General features: G+C 40.7%; 1 protein-coding gene across 4 annotated transcripts in view; it reads left to right on the plus strand.

Annotated features, from left to right (window-relative positions):
* The window catches only part of LOC146063984 (uncharacterized), a 66,331-nt gene that overhangs the window by 3,397 nt on the left and 49,057 nt on the right, over positions 1-13,877 (plus strand). For all 4 annotated transcript variants that reach the window (XR_014471727.1, XR_014471728.1, XM_083176960.1 and 1 more), the window contains one exon: positions 860-984. The gene's annotated coding sequence lies outside the window, so the exon portion shown is untranslated. The remainder of the gene's footprint in view (positions 1-859; positions 985-13,877) is intronic.

Here is a 13,877-nt window from a genome sequence, read left to right on the forward strand (position 1 = left end):
AATATATTGACAAATATTGTTTTAGAAAGCTCTAATACATCTAATTTACATCAAAATATGACTTTTACACAAAAATATAATATTTATCTAAGAAAACCGTACTAAATAAAGAGTACTCTTTATAGTCCCAAAATCTGTCAGCAAAAGTATATTATACATCTTCATACACACAGCATAAACTAAGGCATTTTAAACTGTTAGAATATTCTTAGTGTTCCTTTGCTTTGCAGTTTAGAAATGCTACAGTAAAGAACCCTTCAGGACCGTTTTTTTTAAATCAAATCCGACTTTGTTTTTTAGTATTACAGAAGAACTATCTGTACAGGTGTATTGATGAACTTAAAATACAGTAAACAGAGTGCCAAATAATTAGACAGAGACTATGTAAATGCTAGATACTACAAATGTCCTTGCATTTATATTGCTTGTGCATACTAATTTATCATAATGCAATCTATTTACTTTCACTTGTATTTACAAAGTTACTTAAATTAAGTACATGTGTAAGCACCTAACCCTTAGGTAATAGTTTATTTTGGAGTTTTTATGTGATTGCCAAAATCCACCATTTATTTTACATTTTAATTACATTTGAATTAAATAACTTTAATTATTTACTTAGTAGCCTTTAAAGTAGGAATTCAAGATGCATATAACCAGAACTATGATTTATATATGAAACAAATGTTACCAAAGTTTTGTCACTGCAGAATTTATAATAATCCCTATGATTTAATTATTTATGTTTATCTTCTGAAATTATACTTTAATGCCTAATACATAGAAACATACAACAGGAAATTTGTTTTAATACAAAATAACCATATTCAAAATGAATAAAAGCTTAATTTCATTATAGATGCACACCTGCAATACTGAACCAATGTTATCCTCTTTGGGGATGAGAAAGGACACAATGAAAATGTTATATTCACAACAAATTCTGACCTGCTCAAACAGCAAACATCTTACGAAAACAGAAAGGTACTGTTAATATAGAATCACACATTTTTATAGTGTTTCTGTCTAGTATATAAGGTCATTTAAAATAGGACACATGAAATACACCTTCTTTATTGCAATTATTTCATGTACAGTAAAAAACATGCATTGAAATGACCTGTAATTGCATCATATCATTGGGGTTAAATTGCTGTTCTGTTAATGCTAGCTATATTTTTGGTCTCGTTTGCAAGATAAAATAAAAATAGATTTTTCCTTTTAAGGGGATATTTTCCAAAGCTTGGCTAGAGAAACAATTGTAAGATATTAAATACTAGCCAATCAACTTCTACCTTACATTTTACATGCAGTATTTGAAAATTGACAGGAGCTGATTGGTTGGTAATTTATCTCTTGCAATTTTTTCTCTGAGCTTTGATAAATATCTGTTGCACACATGTCTCCCCTGCCTTAGATACAGTGTTACTTAACATCAACATTTTGTATATAACATTGAAATTCGTTGTCCTTAAATACCCTGCTTTGTATTTACATTTGCCTAGACTATGATATATGCACAGTAGGAAATATCACATTCAGTGTAAAAAAAAGGTCTGTTGACTAATACATTTTCATGGACTGCCTTACTTGATTACACCTTCTATAAGATTTATCTACATAATGTATCAAGTAACCTCAATATAAGGTTCTATGGGAACATAAAAAATATGGTATGCATGTTGCCACCAACTTCCTTTATTTATGATTGCTCTTGTGTGCCACAAGTTAGCCTCCCTTGTTTTTATGTACCAAATGACTGAGATCTTGACAGTTTGGCATGTCACCTGTTTGGCATTCTTGCAATAGCTCATTGGTTAAATGTTCTGTTTATTTATTCATGTTACTTGAAGGTGTTTGTTTGTTTGTGTGTGTGTGTGTGTGTGTGTGTATGTGTGCACATATAGTTAGAATTTATCTTTCATTATGTTTTAATTTTCCAGTAAATATGTGTTTTTCACTAATTTACTGTGTAAGTTTAATAGAATGGGCAGGACTTCATACACTTTAAATATTATTAGAAAACAAATGACACACACACAACACACACATTATGCACTAAACATGAATCACTAGAATACACAAGAGAAGTAGCAGTTGCGTAGAGAGTGATATAATATCCATTGAAATCCATAATTCTGTTTTGTTATATACATCAGTTATGCTATTACATAATTGGCTTAAATTGATAGATATTAATACTAATGGAGATGGAAAACACAGAGACATTGGCAAGCAATATCTGCCAAAATTGCGATCACTGTTCTAGTCGCAGTTAACTTCCAGATGAATTTGTACCAACATCCAGAAACACTGAAGTAGCCCAGTCTATCTGATAGAAAATTATGGGATTCAAAATCTTAATGACAGTGATAACACTATCATTCTATTCCAAAGCCTGTGAAATAACTGTTTCTTAAAGAATATTGAATGTATCAAAAGTATAATATAGTCGCATAGCATTGTGCAAGTGTGCAAACTCCCAATAAAGGAATAATCTATATTAAAGGAACACCTCTATTAATCTTTTCAATTAACTGAGGGCAGCACACGGCACAAGCTGAGGCAGCCCATATGCTGTGTTCCAATCACCCAAATATTAAAGCCCCTTTAATTGATTTATCTAAAGAACATTCAGCAGATTCAAGGTGGCAGCCAGCCAGGAAATCCCAGAACACAGAGGTGGGAGCTCAAAACCATTTTGCCAATTTGTTTTTCTTCCTTTTAGGTTCATTATAACAATCCAATTATGACTCACGCATGTATTTGTCTTCTACTAAAACAACACTTTTCTTACAATAAAATAATTAAGTACATCAAATGTGTATTACTACAGTTTCCACAGTGACAACATATTTGCTTTTGGTCTGAAAAAGTCAAGCTTATTTGTAATTATTTATAATTATTTGTAATTTAATAATAATAAAATAACAACCACGTATGATAAAGATAACCCAACACATCTAAATATCTTAATAAAAAAAAAAAAAAGCAATAAAAAAAAAAGAGTGTAAGATGTATAACAAGCTAGAAGTATGATATTTTGTTTTTGGGAGAGTGTATGGACTTGAAAGAGAGGAAGTGCGCTGAGAACACACAAGATGACACAGAATTGCTTTGGCTGGAAGGAAAGCCCCCTCTATCTCAGCTGCAGTTACTAAGAGCACAGCTCACAAGAGTGCATTTTTCCAGCAGAAATATTTAGCTTGGCCACCAGCCAGGGAATGCTGGAAGAATAGACTGAATTAGGGGATTTACCTTCCACGTGCTTGGCACGCGTCGTTAGAGACTCTTAGCAACTCTCTCTCCACTCACTCTATTTCTTCTTCAGCCTGTACAGTGAATACGAAGTATTAAACTGGATCTGTTTGGCATAAACTAATACTGCAAAGTGAAAGCTAACCAGTTTATTACTGGACTTGTTGCTGTATCCATTGCATTTACATACACACTTAGAGAAACATCTCTTTTTGACAAGGATGCCTGCTGCGCTTGTTTATTAAGGACAATATACAGGTATTGAAAGTTTAGCCTTGGAATAATGCATCTGTATTGTAATAATCCACTGTGCTATCCTTGGTTCTGTGCAAGTTATCAGTGTTTGTTTTTGATCTCTATAGTGTTTGCATTATTATCTGTTAGTATTATCTGTTAGTTATATAAGTCCAGTGTTCATATTAAGCAAAGAGGCATATTAGCTTATGTCTACATACACAATGCTGAGAATGCAAAAACGTGTCTTGGGAAATAATTTTTATATCGAATTTAACAAAAAGTTATATTTTATTGGGTACTGCTATTGGGTCCTGAGCCACCTCTTACACACACACACACACACACACACACACACACACACACACACATTCACATGTGCACACACGCACACACACACACACACACACACAAGCAATGTGTATTGTATGCTAACCAATACAAACATGGAGATTAGAGCCACACAGTAGATGACTGTATTTATTAGTCAATCAGTACTGTGTAATGAGTGATGCATGTTCACACCCCATTAAGACTCATGCAGACATTTACACCCCATTAACCAAGAGGGGAGGGATATTCTCACCTAGTCTGGCAGTTGTGCTGCAGTTTATTTTGCTGCTGTGAACATTAACAGACTACAACATTTCCCAACTTATTTACATTGGGAAAACACATTTCTTCAAAGCTGGAAGCAAAAGCTGGAATCACCAGGTGACTGGTCTTTCACTTGTAAGTAGCTGAACTACAAAATTGCACTTTTAGTTTTAATTTTATAAAACAACATTTCTTAAGCTACCCTTATACTGTGTTCACATGCAAGATCCAGTGTAATGTTCGAGTATACAGTCCAAATCAAATAAAGTGACCCTGAACAGCAAGTCTATTTCTGCTTTGATCTAGAAGGTCAAACGCAGTCCTATGCTGCTCAATGCAGCATCCCCCCTCCCTCCCCCGGCAAGCCATCCTCATGCCATCCGTCCGTCCCTCCCTCCCTCCTCGTCAATGTTGGCACCTGCCAGTTCCCAGCGGCCATCAATGTTGAATCGGTAATGTCAGTCGCCGGATCGAACAGTGTGTACACCCCTTTACTAACATGTGGAAATTAATTTGCATAAAATGTTTAATTTTAGCTCCCAATAAAAGTGCGGAACATAGGGCCTTATTGGAAGATGTACATAACAGATGGTTTATGTACATATTAAGTGGGTGGGGTGGCTGCAAGGCCAAACCAGCCTTGTGTCCTCACACACAGTTCCACCAAGCCGCAGCTTGTCTACCCATTTTCAGGCCTTGGCAAGGCCAGCATCTGCCTCTTCTAATGCAGATTCCATGACCCAGCAGCATACTTCATATCTTTAGCATAAAGATTGATGATGTTCACACAAGTGATCTGTTGATGAATCTTTGGATGTATCAGTGGATGACATAAGCATGCGGGTGCTGGGTGATTGACCGACAGTCGGGATTCTGATGGTCGTTTCTCTGACATTAGAATCCCAAACTGTCCACGACCCCCATAGAGGGAGAATAGATTAGGTTTGCCACCAAGCCTGCAGCATAGCGAGCATCAACCCTGCATGGGGCTTCAATGCACCCACCCCCCTGCCGGACTCAGACAGGATTTCAATGTCAAAGAAACGACCGTTGGATTCCTGACTGTCGGGGACTTATACCATACCGAAGCATGGACTTTTGCTTTTTTCATACAGCATTTGCATCTAAAAGTAAAGCTGCTGTATGTACTGCACATCTCTAACCACCGCACTCGCCGCACGTGAATGAACCAGTAGGACGTCCAGCTTGTGGTGGTGGTGGTGGTGGGGGGGGTATGCAATTTATTAGGGTGGCTCAGTCCCTGGGTATTCTGAGATTGAGCATTTTTCAATTCTGAATCTCAGGGTTGAAAAAAATGCCCTAGGATTGGCATCCCTAATATCTACACAATGATTTTATGACACACCTAATTCCAAAGGAAAGCGTACATATGTGTCCTTTCTTACTGATGGTTCACTCGCATCAAATAGCCTCTCTCGATGTGCCAGATTCTGTGCTGATCATTTATTTAGCTAGATATTTGTATAACTAAAAATACAAGTACAGATGGAGCGACTCTCAGTCAGAGCTGGGAATCGTGAGATTCCCTTTGCTGGTGAGAGCTGGCGGAGATGTGCTCCATCTGATGTGGACGTTCAAGCGTCTCACACGCACGTGCGTCACTGTCAACACGGAATCGGGGAGCGATATCCCGGCCTGTCTCCACTTCAGGGAGATGGGCAGGGTTAGGGGTATAGGGAGCGGCGGGTAATCGACGGGAGGCTGTGGAGGGCTCAGAAGGAATGGGGGTTAGAGTGTCTTGCGTGCATGTGCCCCCTTCTGTCTGTTCACTGGTCCTGACGTGTATATATACGCTGAAAGTGAGCCCCACATCTCCCTGCTTACCACCTTCCGAGGGGAGCAGGGAGCTTGTCACCCTGGCAGCAGCACATGAAGAGAGGAAAAAGCGCTGATGTGCTGCTGCCCGCTGGTTAGTGGAGGCTTGGCCGGGCAGCGCGCCACTTACATCCGTGGCTTCTGGAGCAGCCAGACATCCACTCCACCTCCCGCTGCAGGGTTCTGCTTCCATCTGGCTCCCCTTTAAAAACAATGCAGCCGGGGAGTAGCTGCAGCCCCCGCATTCATCATGCTACTCACTGCCAGTGTCAGTGCACCAGGCGGGTGCCGGCGCCCTGTGCCCAGGGCCATATTAACAGCATTGTGGGCCCCTGGGCAAAGCAGTGCAGTGGGGCCCTAACTACACATATACAGTATGTATGCACATTGTCTACACTAGAGTTTCTGCTTCTGATCAATCTCCTATTTGTGTGCCTTACCCCCTCCGGCATTTACGCTGCGGGTGGGCTGTCTCCTGCAGTGTTCCCCATCAGAGCGCCTGTCTCCGACTCTTAATCCGCACGCCATTCTCCTGCTCCCCATACGATTTGCACTCCTGCAGGTCATTCGCGGGCGGGTGTGCGCGGGGGAATATGTGAGCGCCCCGCACAGCACACATGGGGAGGGGGACTGGAGGCGGCTCTGCATGATGCCGGTCCGTAGGGCAGCACTAGGCATAGCAGTCTGTTCTTTGCACAGTGACAGGAGTGAGGCAGTGCTGCCGCTCAGGAGGGGCAGGTTTGGTGGGGTTTCAGACACTGCTGCTGCTATTAGGAAGGGTAGACGAGGAGTCAGGCAGCGCTGCCGCTGCGCAGGAGGGGGGTTTAGACACTGCTGCTGCTATTAGGAGGGGTAGACGAGGAGTCGGGCAAGGGGGGGTGGGCAGCCCTGCCGGCGCCCACACAGACCCTGCTGCCACTCGCTCCCCAAAGCGACAGTGGGGGCTGCCTTATGCTAGCTACGCCATTGGATTGCACTATTTGCTATGTGATTTTGACTATATAGTCAAAATCTACAGTGCAAATCGCACCGTAGAATTATGAATTTAGAAGATGAGGATTTTCTAAAATGTATAACCTTTACTTTTAATTTCTAGGTGTTGATTAAGAATTTGGGGGAATGTAAATGCTGGTAAATTTTTGATCATGTACCTTATTAATCACATAATAAATGTGATCATTAATACCACACACCTATGGTCTGTATTAGTGAACCAATGCTGTGTGGACAGGTTGCAGTTGATAATTGAATTTGAACTCACATTTTTAATTCCCCTAACAAAATACATTATTTTCTTTAATGAGAGCCATGTAATTAGGCTTACCATTAGACAAATGACAAGAGCTGTATTATAGATGATTTCTAAACCACTCCTGGGATTTTGAGAATATTGTTGGCACAAGTCATGGGCATCCATATGGCTTCACACATAAACACTATGAAACATGGGGCCGTACCCAGCAGAGTGGCATGCTGGCTGGCAGGAGGTTGGCAGAGCATTAGCTAAGCCAGTGAAACTAGCTTGATATAGACATAATATTCTGGAGACCTCACACGTAGAGTACACAATGCCCATCATCTATGCAACCGTTACTGTATCATCCTGTTTTCTGGACTAAACCCGCAGCCTCAATTTTCTCACAATGTGGAGAAAGTAGAACAGGCTTTTATCAGACCACCCAAATAAAATAAAATGTCTCTGTTTCTTTTATGTAATATATTGTTTATAGAAAAATCCCTCTTTAAGTCTTCAAGGCTGGGCTGCTTTACAAATATACACTTGTACACAGTGATGCAGCAGTGGTGCGTATTGCCTGATCAGAATACAAGCCTTGCAGTGTATTGTTAGAAATACACAGAGAAACAGATATATTACGTACATATACTGAAAAAGACAGCCAACATTTGTTTGCAAACTATAGTTATATTTTAGCAACACAGAAACTTTTTATGAAATACCAGAGAAAATAATATGCTATATTAACAACAAAAAAACCCTTTAAAATGAAAAGCATCAAATTCTTCACAGACCTTTCTTCATTAAAATCTTATTTGCCCTGTAATCTCCTTTTGATAACTAAAGTTATAAGAATCTCTATCCACCTCCCTCTCCTCTTCTGATGGTATCAGCGCATGGCTTGTGACTAGGCAGCATGATGAATTAAATGTATGACAGTTATGACAGGTGAGGAGTGCTTGGTTGGGGCTTACACAGCAGGGATAAGACAAAGCCCCCATTTAAGAACAAAACCCCCTGCCCGATTGTGATGCCATTAATGACAAACCACAGAATCACTCTTTATTTGGCCTTCTAAATGAGGAGCAAGCTGATACCACAGACAAAGCATTGTTAGCACGGAGGCCGTTTCTAAACCAAGCCGCACAAGCAACTCATTTAAAAGGGCTGCCTGCTTGCTCAGCTTTGGACATAAGTGTGTCTCAGCGTACTCAATACAAGATCCTTCATGAAATGGTGCATTAAAATACAGCCACAAGTTTACAGCTGGCCTAAGTGGAATTATGGTATATAACCCTGAAAATCATCTAGAGGGATCGAGCTAAGCCATTGGGAGAGACCAGATCAGCAAATCCAAAGAATTTTTGAAGTCAATCCATTAGGATTATTAGGACAGCTCTTTGATTTTGGAAACCACAGTCTAAAATATGGAAGCCATAAACTCCCAAGACTGACTTTATCTCCCCCTCACATGACTTATTGAGACATTTTTATTTTTTGTTAAACGCACTAAAGGTTGCAAATGAATTCAGATATTTTTCAAATTATTGGTAAATTAGTAATAATTTTACAGGCCTTATACCAGGGTTGCCGACTTTTTAAATCTCCTCTCCGGGAGAAGCCCGGAGAGGAGTCTTTCAGCTGGAGTTTGGGGGTGGGGCTTGAGCGTGACGTCATTATGCCCCGCCCCAATGATGGAAAATGACCCAATTTGCAGATTGCTGCCGAGGGGGTGGGGCTAAAATAACACAATTCTGACACTTTAGCCTCGCCCCGCATTAGAGATTGGCCAATCCGGTTATTTAAACTGCGCGGACAGGGGTGAGGGGGGGGGGGGGGGAGCGGGGGTCCCAAGAAACCGGGAGGGTTTCCCACCTTTCCGGGAGGCCGAGAGGGGACCCTATTTTCGGGACTCTCACGGCCATTCCGGGAGGGTAGGCAACCCTCCCTTATACTGCCTAGCTCAACTAGCCACTACACCATTGTGAGGCATGTCCATCCAGAAGGCACAACTACTAACCATCACAGTCGCAGCGCTAGATCATCTTTACCTGTATATTTCCTGGTCAATTTTAGCTTTGTTTGTTACTTGAATAAAATATGGCTTTTAAAGTACAGAGGCATCCTCAAACATCTAGCCTCAATACGTCATGCAGCACAAGTGAGCCGACAGGTCCCATACCAGCATTGAGTATCCTTCTTTTTGGTGAAAATGTGTCTTAGTAGCAATGTAGAATTTGACACACCAGAAGACTGTGATGATGCACTGTTCATGTAACACTTTATATCTGTGTCCGAGTCTGTATATCGAGCACAACAGAACTTGCCATGGAAAAAAAATCTGCAGCTTCTACAATGTAGCACTTTGTATGTAGATTCAGAGACACAGTCACATAAAGATTTACAAGTGTCACATATCAGATTAATTAGCAGTTGTGATTTGGGGCATGATCATTGCACTAAGATACAAAAAAAAAGACGACGACACTAGCAATGTCTCATGAGACCAGGTGCACCGCGAGGGGCTGTTTGGTGCAATATTTGAAGCCAATATTTAAAAAATACATCTAGTGTGTACACAATATCGTTAACTATGCACACTCCTGCGCATTATATCCCCCCCCCCCCGTCTGCTGAGCATGCAGGTCGACTTTGGCTATATGCGGCTGGTCCCAGTGACGTCACTGATCAATATCGATACAATCTCCTTCAATGTGTACATATCTTATGACTAGTGGCACCCTCTATATAGTTACCTATATCGATGATGCCCCTAGTTGTCTAGTGTGTATGGGGCTTAAGTGTGTGTTTGTAAATTAAAATGTGTTACAAGTATGGCGCATCGCATTACCTGCACTTACTCAGTAGAGGGAAAGTAAGGTGGTCACCATATTGGCTGTAATCCGTGCATTGGCAAAAGTCAATTTAAAAAAAAAAACAATAGAACATAATTTGCAGTATTTGTATTGTGTGTGAGGATAAACTAACACATTAAGCAAGCTGTTAAAAGGAGGAAGTAATAACAACCCCCCTCCTCCCCCCCCCCCACACCAAAAAAAGCAGTAGAAAAACAATACTGATTACATATAGTTGTATAGTGACTTATCCACATAGAACATTTGTTTTTATGTCTCATGGGGGGTCTCAGTACTTGTAATTCCAAGACAATTACTGAACCAGATATTATTTAGTAGGTGTCAGGACAGGTACTCTTCTGAACACAAGCCACTTGTCCTGTGTAATCTAGCAGCTGCCGATTTACTCGAGCAGTTGGATAAATGAATCCTATCTGATGTGGGCCGCACGCTGTTCCTCCCCACGGCCCAGCCTGGGTGTGCTGAGGACGCCTGGTTTGTGTCTTTCCACAGCTCAGCACACCACGAGAAGAAGAGTCAAAAAAGACATACAGGAAAATGGCTTTCAGTGCCTTATCTGAGTGACAGAACACTTAACTTTCACCACCTGGATCTAGCCTTGGAGAGGAAACAGTTGTGCTTAATTATTGTCTCCTTACTGATTCCAGACAACTACTGTTTAATCATATGTCCAACTGATATTGACTGGCAAAAAAGCTATTTTTAGTGAGGACAGTGATTTTCCTCCTTTCATCTATGAGTAATGTACTTCCTCCGAGTCTCTGCCATACCACAAGCCAGTCTGCGCCAGATGCTGGATATTAGGTAAAATTAGAGACCGGGCATCATACCCCTTATGGGTTACTTTGATGTTTGAACTTTACTCACTTGAAGCTATTTTTAATTAAAGATATCCCATGTTTCTTCTCTTTCACTGTTATCTTAATTGCAATTTCAGTAAAGTTGCACTAATGCTTCCGGAACAAAGAAGAAGAAAAGCCATTTATATATTATTGTTGCAGACCTTGTGACCATCATTTAGTCGGTGCAATTGAGTGTTTAGAAGCAGGATTAGATGAGCAATGGACTCATAGCAGCAAAAGCTAGTTACACAGGGAGCGGCTGCTGCTTCACCTAGAAAGCATCACGCAGAGCTGGACGTACTTTCTCCCCAGCACATATTGATAAACAAATATACATGCGTCTAGCGGTGCGTCCAGCTCTGCACACAAGCACATGTGCCAGGTTTACAACACATGTAACAAACTTTTAGCTTTAGGATAGTCTACAGAAACGATAGCAATAGTAGCTAAAGTGGCATTTCCATATATGTACACAATATAATAGCATATTCCATTGGAAGCAAGCATATGGACATGTAAATCTGCTTTCATATGGATTCATATGGAGTTTTGGTGCCCATGCACATAGCAGACATATATTATATAATGGAAAAAGTAGACATATTGTGTGTCCAACTCTACATGAGCACCACAATGTTGGGTGTCTACATCTGCCATTTGATCCATTTAGTCTGTATCCGCTAATCTTGATGATTTATTTTTGCTTCTCTTCAAGATTCAGTTTTCTATAAGGTCAAACAATTCATACTGATAACTTTAACCTGACCTATCTTTATTGTAACATGTCCCCCAGGATCCTATCATTGTTATATCTGAGATCGCAATCCATTCATTTTTTTCTTCAATATAGTTTTACAGTAAAACAACGGATGGCTTGTAAAAATTAGATACATTAAGACCAGGATCTTAGATTCAAGTAACAAGATGTGCTTTCTGTGGTGTACACCCTTTTTACTAATAAGGAGGGGTTGTCCAAAAACACCCACCCACTTTAAGATGGGCATGCATGCTGGCATTATGACAGATAAACCATTTTACCCTTGGCCCTAAACAAAACACTGGCAGTGTGTTGGCAGGAATAATTGCGGCTTACAGTCCAATTGCTCAGATTGAATAGCACAGTTTGACCAAGCAATGTGACAGTGTGTGTGTAATAGAAACGATAGCATCCCCAGGACAGTGTTGCCTGTCAATTATCTGTTATATCAGAGACTTTACACTCTCAAACTGCACTGTAAATGCTGTTCCTTTTACTCCTGCAATGTGCTCACCACAGGTTTATCTGTCAATACTAGTGTCATTCGGAGTCAAGTGATTTGTATTAGAATTTTACATACAAGGAAATATGCTTCTGTTTTATTGGTTGTTGTACGTCATTGACCAAGTAGTTATCTGAATATTTATATCTCTGCCTGATCAGTGGCCTGATCTGACCCCTTGTTGAGTAGGCTGAAAAATGATCATCCATAGGGGTCAATTTACTACAGCTTCTAAAATGAAAAGCGATTGATGATCAGATTATGTATATCTTGTATCTATTGCATCTAGATAATCATGCACAGAAATGATTGGTTGCTATGGGCAATATCACCTCTTTTCAGAACTGATTGGTTGCTATGGGCAATATCACCTCTTTTCGCAGCGATCCTTATACATGCCCCTATACATACTCCTATACATGGTTATGACATACTGATTTGCTCCAATGAGCTGAAATGACATACAATATAACCACATATGTGGCTGGGTTACCTTCTAGAAGAAAGTATACATGTATTGGGGTGTATTCAATGCCGGGGGCCTGCTCACTGTCACAGCTCACCCGGTTCGTATTCAACTAACCCCCCTGCATACCCCGATTCCCTCTCACTCCGTTTTTGGAGTATGTGGCCGCTGAAACAGCGACAGTTGCTGCTAAATGTAGCGGGCTCCCTGCATTAGCCTCACTGTTTGGGGAATCCTCACCGTCCCCTGACAGTGAGAATTCCCCATGGAACATTGGATACGGAGAGCGGCCAGCGTGGGGGTTAAACAGCGAGGATCGCTTGTTTTCTGCGATCCCCGCCGTTTAACCGTTTAATGACTTGCATTAATGTATAGCAGGGCTGCATGCCGGCCATGTAACCTTCAAAAGGGTCGCACTAACAACACATATATAGAGATAGCAAAGCAATCCGTAATAACATGTCAGCAGGTATTTTGTTATAAGCTAAACAAGTTTTACAAGTTACAAATCTGATGGAAATGGCAAAATGACATAAAGCTGAAAATAATATGCCAATATACAAATAATATGCAAAAAGCAGACAGAAGGATGTGGCATAAAGTAGGAAGGAGATGGGCCACAGGTGAAGGCTTGTCTGTTGTCTATATAGCACTAGTGCCGTAACAGGGTGTCAGTGCAATCTGTGCCATTTCCACTCCCTAAATTCATGTTAACATGCTGGGGGTGGGGCCACCGACTCTCAAGAGTAAGATACTGCCCAGAGTGTCCTGGGTTTACCATACTATCCTTTTAAACTGGGACACTCGTGGACTACAAAGGTTCTGTGACTGATTAAAACGAGGTGAAATGTAGGCTTAAAGTCTTCTAGCCACAGAACTTGTTTAATTCATAAGTGTTCCAGGTTTGGTAAGCTAACCTTGGTTGTTCTAGGGGTATCTGCAGTAAAGCTAGCATTAGGGATGAGTGACTACAGCAGTGGCTCCCAAACTTTCTCAAATCACTGCACACTAGAGCAGTGGTTCTCAAACTCGGTCCTCAGGACCCCACACGGTTCACGTTTTCCAGGTTACCCAACAGGTGCACTCATTACTGACTGACATATTTTAATTGTATTTAATTATTTCAAATATTATTATTTACTTGATTCTGTGAGGAGACCTGTAAAACATGCACTGCGTGGGTTGCATTTCTTAGACAGCACCCGTAGGATTAAAGTTTTTTATTGATAAACATAGAAAGAAATATGGTGGTGTACAAATGTACATCTGATT

This window comes from Crinia signifera, chromosome 3, assembly GCF_055691185.1.
Source record: "Crinia signifera chromosome 3, ASM5569118v1, whole genome shotgun sequence".
Classification (NCBI taxonomy): Eukaryota; Metazoa; Chordata; class Amphibia; order Anura; family Myobatrachidae; genus Crinia; species Crinia signifera.